At 48.4% G+C, this 17,549-nt stretch overlaps 1 long non-coding RNA gene across 1 annotated transcript; it reads left to right on the top strand.

Moving 5' to 3' along the window:
- Window positions 1,472-2,915, top strand: LOC110400164. Its single transcript, XR_002439679.1, has 2 exons — window positions 1,472-1,509; window positions 2,316-2,915. It is a non-coding gene; the product is annotated as an uncharacterized LOC110400164 (long non-coding RNA).

Here is a 17,549-nt window from a genome sequence, read left to right as displayed (position 1 = left end):
ACCCCCCTCATGCTGCTCCCACCAGCAGGACAAAGAAGCAGCTTCAGGGCTATCTCTACAGTGCCTTAGAAGAGTGAGCTGCTACAGGATGAAAAAGAGTGGCTCCAGGTGCTGGAAGCCGAGGTGAGTGAGGGGGAAGATTTCCCTGCTGGAGGTGACGGGTTGCTTGGGTGGATGTCCCCCAATACTGCCTGCAGCTGGGCTGCTGGTAACCGTGTGTGGCTGTGCTGCCAGTGCTTGGGTTGCTGCTTTGTGAGCTCCTGTTCAAGTGAAACTGTTGTGCCCTAAGTAAGCTGTAAGGAAAAGCAGAGAACACGGTCCTTGGTTTCTTTGTACCCTGTATGATGTTTTCAGAGGGTGAAGTTAGCAGGAGAGTCAGGCAGCAAAAACAGCATCTGCCATTTTTTGAATTATTAGCAATGCTGCCTGAAAGCTGCTCCGTCCCAACCATCTTTTCTCAGATTGGAATCTCTAAATCATCTGTGTTTGTAGTTAGGCACTCCAGCAGTTGAGTATTATCTCCCTAGCAGGTGGTTTTGCTGCTGTGCTATCCCCACCAGCACAGCATGTTTTCAGTTTGTTTCTAGAAGCAGTATCCTGAGCCTCACGCTCTTTCTCCTCTCGGGTACTCTCCAAGCAGCCCCGTGCAGCTCAGCGCGGCAGCTCGCACCGTTCAGCACGCGGCACGCTGTCGGGAAAGCAGCGGGCTGCTGGGAGCAGTGGGTCACCGTCCCTGGAGGCGTCCAAGAAGCGGGTGGAGATGGCAATGAAGGATGTTGTTAGTGGCCGTGGTGGGGAAGGGTCGGTGGTTAGACTGGATGATTTTATAGCTCCTTTCCAGCCTTAGTGATTCCATGTGGCGTCCCCAGAGGCTTGCAGGAGTGGGTGTGAAGGAGCGGGGCAGGGTCTGTAGGATGTACTAAGGCTCTTAGTTCTGCAAGCTGGATCTTGGCGGAGCTGAGTTCCCCTCTCGGCTGCCGGGCGCTAATCCGCCCAGGTGTGAAGTGGATGTTAACAACGGAGCTTTCAGCCAGTTTGGGCTATTTAAGCTTCCCAGTTCTTCACAGCAAGAACCGTTTTTCAGAGCTTTTTCTTGGCAGAAGACTAAGTAGCGGTAATTTAAAGCCATTTTAATCTGAAATGAGAATCTCTACATGGGGTTTGAATGCACTTCAAGTTAAGCATGTGTTTGCAACTTTTGTTGCTCCCTTTTAATTTTAACCGAGCGTGCCTGTAGGAAATAGGGTATGTTTGTGTAGTAGCAAAGCACAGATAGCTCAGCCTCACTGAGATCTGTGGGGTGATAAATGCAAAAATAGTGATACATTTGGTATTGATGCTGAAATGAAGGCAATTAACCTACCTCCCCCCTCCCTCCCCCCCGCCGTAGATACTGAAAGGCCCCTCTCAGGTCTCCCTGAAGCCTTTTCTCCAGGCTGAGCAGCCCCAGCTGTCTCAGGTCTGTTTTACTCCTGTACTGAGGACTCCACATCTGACACACTACTCCAGGTGAGTTCTCAGAGCAGAGGGGCAGGATCCCTTCTCTCACCCTGCTGGCCACTCTGCTTTTTGTGCAGCCTGGTATATGGTTGGCTTTCTGGCCTGTGAGGGCATGCTGCTGGCTCGTGTCCAGCTGCCAACCACCAGTACCCCCAGGTCCTTTTTGGCAGGGCTGTGCTCTATCCTTTCATCCCCTAGCTTGTACTGACCATGAGGGTCGCCAAGACCCAGGTGCAAGACCTTGCACTTGGCTTTGTTGAACCTCATGAAGTTCACCTGGGCCCACTGCTCAACCTCTCAAGGTCTCTCTGGATGGCAGCCCCATCCCTCAGTACAGCTCGTTCTGCTCTGCACACCTGTGCCTCCCTGCAGTCCTCTTAGTGTGAGCAGTGCTGTGGCTGAATGATGAGCACTGGAGCTGGCCTGGCAATAAATGTTCTCATTTCCAAGTTTCTGTTTGAGCTGCCTCATCCTCTGCAATTTCTGTGCTGTCGTTCAGACGTTCCCTTCTGGTAGGTTAAGAAAACTCATCACTGGAGTTGTATTTAACTGAGTGCATGCAAATCTTTTCTGGAAGTTACTGGGTCCCTTGCTGATTCAGGTGCTGTAGGAGAAAAAGATGAGGATGACCTGTAATGTCTTAGACCAGCCTTCTTTATTAGCCCTGCTCTGCTTTATTTGCTTAGCTGGGAGCTGTTTGTTAAATCCTCGTGCTTGCACCAGTCCTACATTTGGAACAGTTTGAACAGCAGGTTTTTCTTTCCCAAGTTATCTTCCAAATTCCTTAAACAATCTCTGCTTTGGTTTTACTTCAGGAGTGGATCTCGTTGCAGAAAGGAGCATTTCAATTGGTATGCAGCACCAGCAGAGGCATTAGAGCCACCCGTATTAACTGCGAGGAGTGAGCAATTAAGTGAACTTCAGTTACACAAGTCAACAGATCTCTGCTTGAGTACATTAGCTGAGGATTTAGCGAATTTCCATTTGCATCTAATCAGGCGCAATTCCTTCTTTACTTTTAATGTGATGTGTGCTTACTGGATCCAAGCCCAATTTTTTTTTATTTTTCCTTTAAGTGCCTTGATACAGAGTGCTGATGGTACATAAACCATTTGCAGGCCAATTGCTGTCCTGTGGTCAGCGATACAAGACAAGGCTCTGGGTGGATGTACTGGGTCAAGTCTTCAGAAATTAGATGCTTCTGTCTTATGGGAGTCTGGAGGCTCTTGTGGGCTGTCTGGCTGTGTAGATCCTGTGGTGGATCTTGCGGTGATCAAGTGCTAAAGGAGGGTGGGTGTCTGAGAATCTGTTTTATGGGTACTGATACAGTGCGTTGCCCTTCATCTCCACAGCTCCCACTCTGATTTCATGGTACAGAATGTTGGGATAAAATGTCAGTCTGCACCTGGGAATGGTGTTGTGACTTGTAACCCCAGGGAGATCTTAGGCTTCATACTTGCAATACAACATCTGCCAACCTCCAAAGGGGCAGCTGATGGTCCCTATAAGGCCCTGTGTGCCTGGCTCCCACCCAGGCTCTCCCTGTGGTGTTGGCCAGCAGCAGCACTGATGCAGAGATGCTTGTGCCTGGGGCCAGGTGCTCTGCTCCTGCTGAAAGGGAGCAGATGCTGCAGTTTCAGAGCTGTCAGTCATGCATCCCTCACAAGCACTAAAATTCAAATCAGGTGCTATCAAGGGAAATTACATGCCAGCATCACTTGTCTGATCAAGAGCTTCACCTTGTGCTCTCAGGGGATGTGTCTTATAATTTACTTCAGGCAGAGGGAATTTTTTTCCCCTATCTGCCTTAGTGCAAGCTGGCAGCAAACTACCTAAGCCTCCTGTTGCCCGGCACATCTCTCTGCCTCTTTCATTTGCTGGCAGCTTGCAGCTTTCTGCTGGGTTTTGACCAAGTTCTGCAGCTCAGATCTTGCTTTGTTTGCTCTCTCTTATTTAATGCACTGGCAGCTCTGGTTTACCTATCTCCATCCCATGTTCTATAGGGAGTGCCCCTCTCCTCAGGCTTGAGCAGCAGGTGCTTGAGCACCTGGTGTGATTTGATTGAAGGTGCCAGGAAGTGGAGGGCAAGGTGGATAAGGCTGGAATGTGGTCTCTGATGTGAACATGGGGCCCCTGGGCACATTTGAGACAGAGAAAGGCAATGGCTCACCATGATGTTGGGCTTCCAGGTCATGGCTGCTGTCTTCCCTCTTGTGCTGGGCTTGCCCTGGGTCTGAGGAAGAAGGCAGCTGGTAGTGAGATGTTAGGTTACAGGCCTGCTCCTTGCTGCTGGGACAAAGGATGGCTCCTGTGTAGGACCACCATGTCCCACTTCTGCTACGTTGCTCACCCTGCTGCTGCTGAGCAGCTGTGAGGGTGTCATGTTTCCACTCACAGATTGGAGACTTCTCTAAAGCCCAACTGGGACTGATGTCTCCAAAAACTCTGCTGGGCTTTATCTGCCCTTTGGGATGCTTCAGAAAACCTGTGCAACCTGTATTCCTCTGATACAGTGGAGCTGTGTGGGTTTTACAGAGCATGTGTGGCTCCAGACATTGAGGCTGGTGAAGTTCTGTCAGCACCCAGATGCAGGCAATGACTGCACATGAGGAGCCTCTACCCAGCTGGTGGCAGCAGCCAGGGCCATGACAAGGTCCTTCACGTGTGTGTTCAAGGTGGGATCTCTGTGCAGGATCCAAGCACCTCCCAACCTTTGATCACTGTGCGGTCCAGCAGCACTGGGGAAAGGTTTCCCAGCCCCATGGTGCAGACCAGGCTGTGGGGCAGAGCTGGGAGGCGCTTCACTGCCAGAACCTGCACTGGGTCCCCGTGCTGAGCATCCTGCCCCTGGGCCTTTCTCCTCTTTCATTTGCTCACAAATCAAACCTGGTTGGCAACACAGAGCTTCCAGCCATCCCTGGTTGGACTCGGGTGCTACAAGCATAGCTGTAAACCTAACCAGAGGTTTTTCACATCCATGCTTTCTGCATGGAGCCAGCGCAGCAAAGGCCACATCTAGGTGAGGCGCTTCATCTCTTTTTGGAATCTTTTCATCTAATCCCTTGTTCAACGCTCACAGGCAGCTGCAGCTCAAATCACTCTGCATTTTTCTAGTGATTGCTTTGCCTGATAGCGTGGTATTTGCATCAAATCGGCACATGATAGATGGTTGGATTCATGCTGTGCATTGCGATCCAGGGTTCCAAATGTATTTAAGTAACTCGTTCAGATTAAACACCAGTGCAGACTGCTGCTCCCTTGTCAGCATCGTGGGCAGAGAGAGAGAAAATAGTGGTGGTAACTGAGGTGATGGAGCGTCACTGGCAAATAACAGGAGCACAAAGGCTCATCCGAGAGGCAGATAGATACAACCACTCTGTAATTTCCTTTTGGAATTTTTAGAGTGGGGTCAGACTGAAGACCCCGTTCAGTGGCAAAGCAGTGTGGAAGGCGTGGAGAGCTGAACGGGTGGGAGTGATCATGGGGGTTTGCTGAGTTTGATACCTGTGTAACAAAATGGGGGCAGGGGCCAAAACACAAAGGGAAGAAAGGCAGATATCAGGGAAGTGATGATCCCAGAAGCATGAGCTGCTCCCAGACTGCACTGAGTTCAGCAGTGGTGTGAGCAGCAGCTGACTGGTTCTCAGGGCTGTAACCACAGCTCAAGGCTGGGTGTAAATCACAGTGGATTTATGGCTCTTCTGTGCAGTCTTCCACTGGAGTCCCACATGGGAGAGTCTGTGGGTGGCTTTGCAAGGGAGGCTTCTCATGGCCCTGTGCACGTGTAGGTAGAGGGAGTGTCCACAGCCAGGCTGTGCAAAGCACCAGTGGAGAGAGAACAGTCCCCAGATCCAACTGGTGCCAATCAGGGAAATCAACAAATGAGGAGGACAGGTGCAGTCAGTCTTCCTGGAACAGAGTGAGTGAGAGAGCAAATATGTTTCTTGTGTGATATGTGGTTGCTTTCAACAGTGCGATGACATTTTTGGTTTGCTTAGTGAGCAGGGGATAGATATGGATGAATGAGGAGCAAGAGGAATTTGGGATGCTAAGCCAGGTACACCTGGGAGACCCAGGAGGAAGATTTGCATAATCTTAACATCTTTCTTCAGTCCTAATCTCTGAATTCTGCTTCCTGGAAACTTCACGATGATAGATGTGATAGCAGCTTGGTCCTCTCTCTGCATTGCAGCTGCTCTTTATGTTCTCACAGTGCTGTTGCATTAGGTTTATGTATAGGGCTCTGCAGGATCGAGCAGGACTGCCCTGGCACTGCCATAGACCTGGGTGGGAGTGTGGAGCTGCTGGTCTTGGGGGAGCTTTCAGCACAAGCTTGGGTCCCTGTTCCTTGCTCTTCCTGGGTGAGAGGCAAAGAGGGAAGAGCTGTGTGGCAAGTTGAGTGCAACAAGTGGAGCATCCTGCTGCACTCAGGCTTCAGAGCCTAATCCCATTTATGATGCACTATGCAAGCATGCAGGTAACAAATGGTGTTGCTTGTGGAGACTGAAAATTGTGATCAGGATAGAGAGCGAGCAGAGGTCTGGCAGTAACAGAGCTGACAGGACCACCTTCCCTGCCCAAGGCAGCCTGAAGCTTCTGTATGAGCCATAAGGACTCTGCTTTTTGAGTTGGGTGAGGAGGGGACCAATGTGCAGTCTGAGAGCACCAGGCATGCTGCAGTGCTGGGGGCTGTGATGTACAGGATTGCTCTGGGAATTGAGTATCTCCAACCCATGCAGCCCTTTGTGGCAGTGTCTGGGCTCCCTTTCTGTGCCAGGAGGCCTCTGGTCCCACAGAGGGTCTGCAGGCAGTGGGCTTTGGGTGCTGGAGCATCTCTCTGCATTGGTTGTGCTGTTGTGGGGCAGGAGTATGAGGCATTCACCTGTTTGGAAGCTCCTGCAGGTAGAGCAAGCTGGCCTTTATGCACCACTGGTCATTACTACTGATATACAAATACTGAGATCCCCTCCATGGGAGTCCTCTGTATGCCCTTCAATCAGGAGTGGCCCTGCGTGTCCCCAAATGTTATGGGATGAGTACTAACATGGAGGTTGATCCTTGAAACGATGTGCAGGGTGGGAAAGCTGCTCTGACTCGCGGAGCTGTGGTTATGTTCCCTTCCATACCTAATTTTATTTTGTTATATTTTTTGCAATTATTCCCACTAGGACTATATATTTTGTTTAATGTCTAATTTGTTTTTAAAGGCGAACTCATTACTATTTTGGAACTATGGGTAGGTTTTATTTTTATTATTAATACAGTGGCCATAAGCAATTTTAAAGCACTGCTTTACCGTATAAAACAATCTTCCCTTATGATCAGATGTTGATAGTGCAGTCTGACTTATTTTGGAGAACTGCAGCAAATGTCGAACCCTTATAAGCCAGTAGTGTTGGTGATGGATGTATGGACAGAGCAGACACTGGATGGGGTGGTGGGGCTTGTCATGCTCTGCAGTCTGTGTGAGGTTCTGTGCTGGTTTGGAGGGCTCTGGTCTGCCAGCCTTGAGTTGGGTGCTTGGCCCAGGGTCATCCTGGCACTGTGTATGAAGGAGATGGGTGAAGTGCTTGAGTGCTGTCTCTGCAGTGGGTGGAGTGGGTTGTAAGGGAGAGTTTATCTCCAGGTGTGGTGTGTTTAGGGGAAGAGACAGAGCTGCAGGAGCATGGAGGAGTGGTGGTAGACATCTGAGATCTATGCAGGATCAGCCACAGGACATGTGCAGAGAGGCCCTGGGTTTGGTGCTCTCCAGCACGGTGGGCTCAGGGATGCTGTGTGCTCATGAAGCATCCCTGTTAGCTCCCACCTCTGTGTGGGGTGTGACCATTTTGCTCCAGGTTCTCACATGGTGCGTTTCAGCACTGGGAGCTCACTGTGTTCCTTCCCTAATCCATTCACGGAACTTATATTATCTGGACCCAGAGCAATGAGGACAGCCCAGCAGGGAGTGGGAGTGCTTCCTGAAACCCATCTCCAAGTGCTTTCCTGCCCCAGTGGTCTTCTGTCCTTTTTTGGGAGGATAGAAGTGCTGATGCTGCTGTGGCAGTGCTTTCCTGCTGGTGCATCCTCCCCCTGCTCAGCTAAAGGTCTCTTCTCCAGTCATGCTCTGGGGATGTGCTTGCTGCCAGGTGTGTCACCACCCCGATGGATGCTTCGATGCTTGGAGCTGCTGCACCGTCATTATGTCTGATGCACGGGGAGATAAACCTGGCCTACAGCGGTTACTATTTGCGCTAATAATAAACATTGACCAGCTTTCAGTCAATAACACATCTTCCTTGCTTTCATGCAATGCTGTCAGTGGCCTCTGCTCTCCCTGTGTGGGAGGGAAGGGCAGAATTATTGCTCCCTTTTGGAGCAGAAGCCACATCCTTGCTTTCAGGCTGTGTCTGTGATGTTTAACAGAATGCAGGGCTGGGCCTCCTTGTGCTGGGCACATGTCCTGTGCACTGCACCTCCCCTGAGCACTGCCTGCTGCTAGCAGATTTATGTCTGGGTTGTGTAAGGCACAGTGCAAGGGTACTGTAGGCAGAGCTGGCTACTTGCTGCTGGTGTCCGTGCAGCTCTGCTGATCTGCACCAGTGGGAATTCCAGAGGAGAAGGGCGCTGGGAAAGAAGGATTGAGGGGTGGGTGTTGTGCCCCATGTCTGCTGGGGCAAATAGTGGGGAGCAGCCTGTAAGCTGATTCTCCTCCATCCTCTGCCAAGTGGTGCCGAGGTGTTAGCACAGCCCTGCCCAGCTCTTCCAGGGGTCCAGTTCAGCTCAAGGCTATCACTTAAGCCTTAGCAAATCAGCACTGCTGCAGTACTGGTGGGTGTGTAAGACAGGACTCATCATGGGGAGTCTGAGCACTGTGAGTGCTGCAAGAAAGGAATGGCTGAGGCAAGCAATGTGCTGGGAAAGAAAAATAGCTGCTCTGCTCTGAGCAGGGGCTGCTTTTTTCCCTCCTGTGTGGCTCAGGAGCTGCTCCCTGTTGCTGCATAGCAGATGTGCTCTGAGCTGACTTGCACTGTGTTCACAGCCCAAACTTTATTCTTTTATGTGCATTGTAGGGAAGGCGTTGACAGATGAGGACTGTGATGCTGAGGCAGGTGATTTCATGACTTCTGCAAGGCCTTGTTTTCTTACTCTGATTTCTTCTAAAATGAGCCTGGGAGAGGCTACTCAGCTGTTTGAACCACTGTTTTGATCTCTGGTGACAAACCTTCTGCTGATGCTTGTTGTTTCTGTAACAGGAGAGTAGAGGGAAGGCGGTGCCTTGTCTGATTCCCTTTGCAACTGTGCAAGGCTCTGAAGGAGGCAGAATGCCTCCCTGTAATTGCTGGAGATTTGTTTATCCCATGTCCTTGCATGGGACTTGTAAGCTTCTGGACAGCCCCCCAGGTGCCTGTCTGCTTGCAGAGACCAGGGAACAGAAACAAGCCTGCAAAAGCTTCAGCAATGGTAAATATTCCTTCTGAGCAGCCCAATGGTGGTGCTTCACTACTACAGAGAGCACTGTGTGCCAACATGGACTAACAGGGCTGGTTTCCTGCCCTGCCTGCCTAATCTTTGCCACTGATGATTCCGCAGCCTTCCCCTCCCCTCTTAGAATTAAAGCTATTGCTTTTCCCTTGGACGAGTTGCTGTGAGGAATGCAGTCTGGGAGGCAAACTTTTCCCTGCTACTTCCTCACTTAAAAAATCTGCCTGTCCTCCTATGAATGAAGAAGATTCAGTGGAAATGTTGAATGCTGTTACAGCCGACTGGAAGTGTTCTATCTAAGTGCTCTTTAGTGGAATATGCCCAGTTTTAAAACTGAAACTCTGCAAATACATATGCTTCTTCCAACAAAACTTCCAAGGGGAAGTTCAGGCCAAACTAAATATGTTTGTGAAGGAGGGATACGAAGAAGGCAGGAGACAGCTGCAAAGAGAATGCTACCAGAAAGCCTGCTCATTGATTCAGGGTCACGGGCAGATTTTGGTGCATTTCAGCTCTAAGCCCTGTTCGTTTCTTCTCCAGGCAGTCTGGAGCCTGGTGACACGCACTAATTTTGAGAGATTGATCCTTGCTGGTGGACAATTACACCCAATCGCAGCAGGGACCTGAGCAGGCTAATCCAAATGGCCTGGCATTTTGCTATTCAGGAAGTAATGTTTTTTTGAGTTGTTAATGTTATAGAGCATTTACCCAGCACAATAAAAGTTAAAATGTTCTCTCCAGGTTTCATTATTTCTCAGGCTTACTCAGTGAAGGCAGAAATGAAATACATGGGCAACATGGTTGTTTACAATTAGCAGAAAATTACCCTTTTATTGTAGCTGAGCATTCCCATTTGTGCCTATTGCCCTTTGTAGCAGATTGTCCCTTGTCAGAGGATGCTCCTGGGGTTCTCTTGAAGGAGAGAGCAGTCAGAACAGCTGATGGCCATCAGACTGAGAGGCCCTCGACTCCTCCATCCACTCTTTGGGAGCATGGTGTTATTGGGACTACACATTCGTTATAGTCAGATGAAAGCTGTAGTGGAGGTGGTGGGAAGATCTTGCATGCACTGAGACGTACTTTCTGGTAACATACAATAGGAATGAGAGGTTTTGGGCCAAGGTCTAAGTGAGCTGTCTTGTGTCTCTCCCTTAGAGTTAAGGGTGGTTTTGGAGTGTGGAAGTTACACTTCAGGTGGATAGTGCAGCTTACCTGTTTGAGCAGCACAGCCTGAAGGTCTGTGCTGAGGGGGCATGACATCAGCCAGCTTGCATTGTGGCTGCTGGGAGCAGTGAATTCACTACAAAGAGATTGCTGATATTTGGGGGGCATCTGACTGGATGCTTTCCTGGGAATGGACTCCTCCCCCCCCCCCCCCCACACACACACTTCCATCTAGCCAGGGAATTGGTTCCTGGGTCAAATGGTTGAGAGTTGGGCTCATGTTGCCTGTGACCATGCTGGAGGCAATGGTGGCTATAAGGGTGTCCTTAGAGCTGGCCTTGGGTCTTCTGGTGGCAAGTGCAGGAAAAACATCACAGGTGTTGGAGGGCTTGCTGCTGCAGTGAGCCATATGGTGCCTTTTTCACAGTGTTGCTGCAACCTAGCGTGGGCTGAGCTGGGACCCAGCATCACCACATGTGATTAAATGCTTGCTGATAAGTCCTTGGTTGGTGTAAAACTGCACACTGCTGGCTGCAAGGGAGTCATGCTTACTTGCACCAAGAGATCTTGCTGTGAGCATCCAAATTCATCTGAGAGCAGCTTGTTAGTAGCACCTAGATACCACAGTAATTGGTGAGCTATAAATACCAAAGGCAGACATAATATTAAACAGGCTGTGTCATCAATTAGCTAATGACAGAAGCATAGAAACGCTGGATAAAAATAACCAGTAATAGCACAATCCTTTCTTCTTACCCCCTCCTACTCTCCCTCATCCAGAAATGAGCAGCTCTGGGACACCTCATTTTTTACTGTTAATAATTTAGGAGCTGTAACGTTCTATGATGAGCAGTGTCTGATCTGCAAAACATTCACTTTTCCTGATTGCTTTATGCTTCCAATCCATTGCAAGAAGCAAAGCTGTTTGAAAACAAGAGAATTTGATGTGGAGGATCCTCTCAGGTAATGAGGTGGAGCGTGTGGTGCGGCTTCTATTGGGGTTTGCTGAAGTCTCTTGATATCACATGGAGAGTTCCCCATTGCTGGAGACACCCAAGGTCAGGCTGGACGGGGCTCTGAGCACCTGATAGTGCTGTGGGTTTCCCCGTTCATTGCAGAACTAGATGGCCTTTAAGGGTCCCTTCCAGCTCAAACAATTGTACTACGATTTGGTGAGCATGAAGGTGTTGAGGAACTTAGCTTTACCCCAGTGCCTTGGGCTTGGATCTGCAGCTGTGGATCAGAACACACAAACACCTCAGCTCCAGTAAAGGCAGCAGATTCTTTCAAAATTGGCTACCAGAGTGAAAAGGTCATAGATTCAATGAAAGGGAGTACAGACAGATGGGACAGACTGACCCACAGGCAGCACGAGCATGCAAAATGTGTTTGTGAAGATTTTCAGTCTGAGAAAATCTGAACGGAGGGCTGTTTTTAGCTAAGTCAAAGCCAGTTTCATTCTATTTAAATGATAAAATTGCATTGCAAATGTTGCAATTCAAACATTCTGAGTTCTCAGATCTTTCAGGTTCATTTCCCTGTTTTCTCCACTTGATTTCCTCTCTTCCAGCATCAGGAAATAAGACAACATTTAGAGAAGAGGTGATGAAAACTAAACAAAATCTGGCAATACCTCAACTTCTGAAAATGGAAACAAAAAGGTCTTATTTCTTGTTTGTTTCTTTGGGATTTTCTGTTCATTTTTAGAAAAAAAAAATGCACATACTTCTGTGCAAGAAGCAATAATGGGGTCCCATTGTGGAAAACTTGTGCTTGCCTAAGCTGGGAAAGCCTGTAAGGAAAGGCTCAGGAGAGCGTGAGCTTTTGGGAAGTCCTGAACTCATAGTTGCTCAAACCAAGACAGACAGAACTCTGGTGGACAAATGGGAGGAAAGAGCTCTGTGCATAGAAAGAGGGGATGGAGCTATTCTAGCGGGGCTTTGGGGCCCATTGTGGGGGTTAATATGAGGCTGCAGTCAGTCTCCAGGCAAGCAGGGGGTGATTGCTCCTCCTCCCACTTCTGCCTTCTGTGAAGCCCCAGTGGTCACAAGTGGGGGTGATTTCACTTGTCACTGCAGCGTGCAGGAGGCTTTGTAGTAATTAGCTCAGTGCTAATTAGGAATATCTTTAGTTGTTTCTCTGGAAGAAAACACTGATCCATTTATAACAAGTCACTACTTGCAAAGCAATTACCAGAAATAGGTTTGTTTTTTTCCCTCTTCCTGGATAAAGAATGAACCTTTTCAATTTTTAAATCAAAATATGTCAGATACCTGTCAAGAATGATTGTTTTTTGTAACTTAAATGTTGTGAACGTACCCTGGGAAACATCTGCAATACATCTTGCTTTGGTTAGGCTTAAAAAAGGAAAGCAGAGCTCAGCAGAGTGTAAAAAGGATGTGCTGTTTGGCTAAAAGTGACAAACTCTTGACACCTGAAGCCCTCTGTGTGTGTGTAAATACCGCCACATCCATGGATTTCTTGCTTCCATCTCTTTACTGCTGACTTCCATGGCCGGCTGCTTGTGCAAGTGATGCAGACAGCTCTGCTCCCTCCCTTGCTTGGCTGTGAAGTATGGGTTTCATACAGAAGCTGCTCAAATCTGACACCCGTGACCTTTGGGTGCCCAGTGTGTTCCCAGCTGTGAGCGCTGGGCTGTTAAAACTGTGGCTACGTTATGCGGAGCCAATGATGGAAAATGGGACTGGTGTCACTACCGCCCTGTGCAGCTGTTGCTGCCATGTTTGCTTCCTGTCTTCTATCCCTCCTTGGGATCCGTGTCTCTGGCACAACCCCATTCCACAGACTCAATGGGCAACAGAGGATGAGGCGTGAGGGGATACTTTGTGCTTCAGGCTCCACACTGGGAACTCCACATGACTCAAAGAGAGGATGCTGAAGGCCTCTTGTTTCCTAGTCTGTTCTAATGGTGGTGATGGCAAGCTTGGCTGAGCATGCTACAAAGCTTGAGCGCTTAAAGAGGGATGAAATGTTACTTATATTTGTTTAAAAATATACTTTTTACAATGTTTTCATGACTTGTTAAATCCTCTTTTTACTTTAACTTTCTTCCTAGAAACTGTAACTGACTTAGTGCTCAAACACAATGTTTTTTTTCCTATCATTGCGGTATCTGTTTTAAAATGTTAGACAGATAAATTCCTCTTATTTCCCCTTTTCTACCCACCCTAGGGGCTTAAACAGCTCTTAAACAATGACAACATCAACAGAAATGGTTTTGTTATTCAGATGAGACTTTTGCCTCTCTGCAAACTGTGTTTTTAACAATAACTGCCTAAAGCTTTCTGATTTCTCTTCATAGGCAATAATTCTGGCCAAAACCAAACAAAGTGGAAAGCCTCTTTAGTTAGAACCCATTTTGCAACAATTATTTACACATGCACACCAGAGGGAATATGCTGCTCCATGATGTAGCTGGTTCATTCTGGTCATGCAGGCACATCACCTTGCTGCACTGATGGGGGAACTGTCTTGCGGCCTGGAAGCTTCTTGCTGTGATCTTTCATGGAGCTGGCATGCACAGAAATACCAATATTTTGGTTGTGTGTGTGCATGTAACAAACATCTAGAAACACTAATTGCCAGTGCAGCCTAATGAGATGGCATTAGCCTCATCTGGCAGACTGTTAAATGAGACATGGAGAGTTCAAGTGGCTTGCTGGGTGTGGAGCTGCTCTTGCAGCAGGCTTGGGGCCAGGGCTGTGGTGAAAATGCCCTAAATCAGTACTGCCAAGTTTTTGCAGATGGACCCAGTCTGGTGGCCAGGCGGTGCTGTGACAGCTGAGAGGCTGAGTAGGAGCAGGGGTATCCTTGTAGGCAGCTTGCAGGAGAATGGGCACTGGCTGCTCTGCTCACTTGGCCGTTGCTGGGAGTGGTTTCTGGGGACAGTGGGGCAGTGCAGAGCCAGCATTCCCAAAGGGAAAACTCCACCCAAGACCGGAGCAGGGAGGAAAGCATGGGAGGGCTTGGGAGCCCTGGTCCTTATCTGTCCCTGGCAGCTTGGGTACACTGACACCAGGTTGCATAAGGTGTCTTCAGGTGACAATTGCCAGACAAGATTTGGGAATGCAAGTTGATGGTGAGGGTCTGCAGAAGGTTGTGGTTGCAAGGAGGCCTGGTGCGGCAATTTCTGGTGCTGCCAGCAGAAAGCAAATGTGATGGAGAGACTATGTGCCTAGGCCTGGATTTTTTTTTGCAGCCCATGCTCCAGCTAGTTTGAAGAGGTTTTCTGTCTGAAATGCCCTTGGGGTAGGGAAATGCTTTCCTTTAAATCTGCTGTTCTGGGTGGCTAATGCTGCCCACCCAATATGCCCATTGAAATGATGTGGCTGCCCCCAGCTCTGCTGGTGGAGGGACTCACTGGAACTCCTGGTGACCCGCTTCTTGGAAAATCCAGTGGGCTGAGGAAACACAGGCACAAAATGCATTTGACAACCCTCAGGCTGATTTTTTTTTTCCATGTTCTGGACTAACGAGAACAGTCTGGGCTGCTGTGCTGGCAGGTGGCATCATGGCCTTGGGGTGGGAACCTCTTTAATCAGTGTGTCTGCCTGCAGAGAGCACCTGTACCCTGCCCTCCCTGTCTCCTGCAACCACTGCAATTGATTTCTTGGCAGCTGGAAACACTTTTGAAGTCAAGTTTCTAACAAGCAAAGGGAGCATGGGGCATGGCAGCAGATAGGTCTGCAGGTAGACCACAGTACCCTCAGGGCTGGTATCTGAACAGTTGCTCAGGCCTGGCCATAAGAGCAAAGGCATGACAGCTTGCTTCCAAGGGGTGGGACGCGGAGAATCCACCCCCGAGCAAAATTACAGAGCTAAGTTCTTTAGCTTGCTTTTTTTCCTTCAGCCCTTCTCCCTCTTTTTTTTTTTTCTGTAGAGGGCTCTCTTGCTCTGTGGACAAATGACTTCAACTGCATGCAAACCAGGGACTTCTACGTATCCAGTGCAAAGGCCTTGCAGGACTGTCAGGCACGGGGACAGGAAAACACACCCGACAATGCCACTGATTTACTACCAGTGTAGCAACTTTTCCCTTTAGGGAAAGGCTTGGTTAATGAGAGAGCAGGGCTTTTTGATGCCAGCCCAGAAGGCAAGTGCTGACTCAGTGATCTTGGACACATTTGTTGTTAAAGTTATGTGGCTATGGGTTGGACTGTGAGGAGAGTGACTGGTGGGGAAGACTTTCCATCTGATGCTGCACCTGCTCTTGAGTGCACGTGGCTGAATTTAGGAAATGAGAACTGAGAAATGGAGCTGAACCCACCCAGAGTGCATGCTGCCCCATAGTATAAGCGTCTCTGCGCAGTGCTTTGAGGCTTCTCTGTTGGCTGTTAGCACAATCCTGGGCCTTGTTGCAACTCTTTGAGTTGTTCTGTGTAGGGTGCCTTGACCTGTGGCTAAAAAAGCACTATCTCAGAGTTGTTAGCGTGATTTAGTTGCTGTTATGTTCTTTCCTCTTCTAGTCACGAAGAGGAAGAATTGAAGTGTGATTGCAGGAATTAGCCATTATGTGCCCCAACTTGCAGAAGGGAGTGTATCTGAATTGCTGAGCCCTGTAGGCTTCTCCAAGGAGGACTTCAAGGCTCTTGGAGGTTTTCCTATTATTCCTTCACTCGCTGTGTTACCTGGGCAGTGAGGAAGAGTCTTCTCTTGCAGTTCTGATTATTGTTTTTCCATGTGAGTTTGAAGGGGGAGCCAATAAGACTCCAAAAACTTGCAGTCAGGGATCTGACAGGAGACAGCCTTGGCACGAGAAAAGCAGAGCTGGCTCTGAGGCACAAGGGATCACAGATGTGCCATCCTTGGCCATTGCTTCTGGCAGTGAAATGGACTTTGCAATCCAGCAGGGAGAAATGAATGTTTTCCCCCTGCCTCAGCTGATCCTACTGCTGACTTTGTCGCAGGAGCTGTCCTTGTGTTTTCTTGGAGGGGCTGGCTGGTCTCTCTCACTGTCAGGGAAATGGCATTGGCCCATGATTACTGAAAATAAAGAAGGTCTCGGCTCTGGCACTGGAGGTGGATGGCCTGTGAAAAGGGAGTTCTTTTGCTTTATATCCGTTGGCAACTTTTCCACTGCTCCTTTTCTTCCTAGAGCCCCAGACACATGAAGCAGAGCAGCCCGTTGTCCCATAGCCTCTAGTGACTGGCTTATATGCTTGGGGTGGCACACAGCTATGTGTGACTTGAGGGTGTGAAACCACACGTGTGCTGAAGTATTTTGGTGGATCTGTGGGTACCAGATATCAAATTCTTGTGTGCTGCTTGGCAGCTCTCTAGAGTGACCACAGTGTTCAGGATGGGATGCTTACAGGAGAAACAAGAACAGTGTCTGCACTTGAATAATACAAAATAGAGCTGAAAAGGGCCTTCAGGGTCATTTAAGTGTTGTGATTGTTTGTTTGTGTGCAGGATCAGTTTGATTTAAAGCACCACCTCCATCTGAAGTTATAACAAGTCACATTTGCTGATAAAGAAGCTTGCTGACAGCCAGAACTTCATTGTCTGAAAGTAGGCAGAGACTCAGATTTACTTCTCTGAAAAAGGCAAACTGTATTTAAAAAGATGTTCTGGAAAATGTGGGTGATTTTCTCAATGCTGTGCAATGTCCCAGATAGTATAACTTCAAAAACCAATTACTTTCTCTTACACTAAACAATGATTAAGCTGTTCAAACCACTTGGCAAGTAAACAGCTACATCACCTAGAGAATGAGAACTTCTGGAAAGGACCATGGCGATTGCTGAGATACTTGCTTTTTGATTAGATTAGATGAGACGGATTTTCTTTCTCCTCCCTTTCCTGCAGCTCTGAGATGGGGAATGCAGGAGGCTTTGAACTTGTCTTACATTCTTGTGCCTGCCTCAAACCCACCTTGCAATAAATATTTGAGAGTTTGACTTAAACTGCTCCAAATGCTTTCTGGATTCCCAGGTGAATCACTAAATTGCCTGGAAGGGGAGCTGAAAGATGAAATAAACTCTGCAGTGGCAAAGTAGACTGGAAGATTACCTATTTCAGTAATTGATAAAAGCCATATTTTCAGAACCTTTGTAGAAGAGAGAACTTGTGTTTTAAAGCCCTGAGATTATCCAGGAAAACTCTATAGCTATAGAAATCAGAAGCATGCCGTCAAGATTCTGTTTTCCTTTCTTTTTCTTTCTAGCTGGTGAACTTCTCTCCAAACAAGGAAATATCCCCATGGAAACACCCGGGGAAAGCCTGGGATACAGAGACTAATAACCTTGATTTAAAATGGGAAGGTGTTCTGGGGGGAAGGAGGAACCAAATTCTTAACTCATGTAGGGTTGAGTAGTCTGAGTGCAGGCAGCAAGGTTTGCTCAGACATTAGGAAAGTCTTAACTCCTCATCACTTGACCTGCTGGTTTCAGAGGATGCAC

The sequence above is a fragment of the Numida meleagris genome, chromosome 5, assembly GCF_002078875.1.
Source record: "Numida meleagris isolate 19003 breed g44 Domestic line chromosome 5, NumMel1.0, whole genome shotgun sequence".
NCBI classification, from domain to species: domain Eukaryota; kingdom Metazoa; phylum Chordata; class Aves; order Galliformes; family Numididae; genus Numida; species Numida meleagris.
The sequence above is the reverse complement of the archived record's forward strand: the minus strand, read 5'-3'. Positions and strand labels throughout refer to the sequence as shown.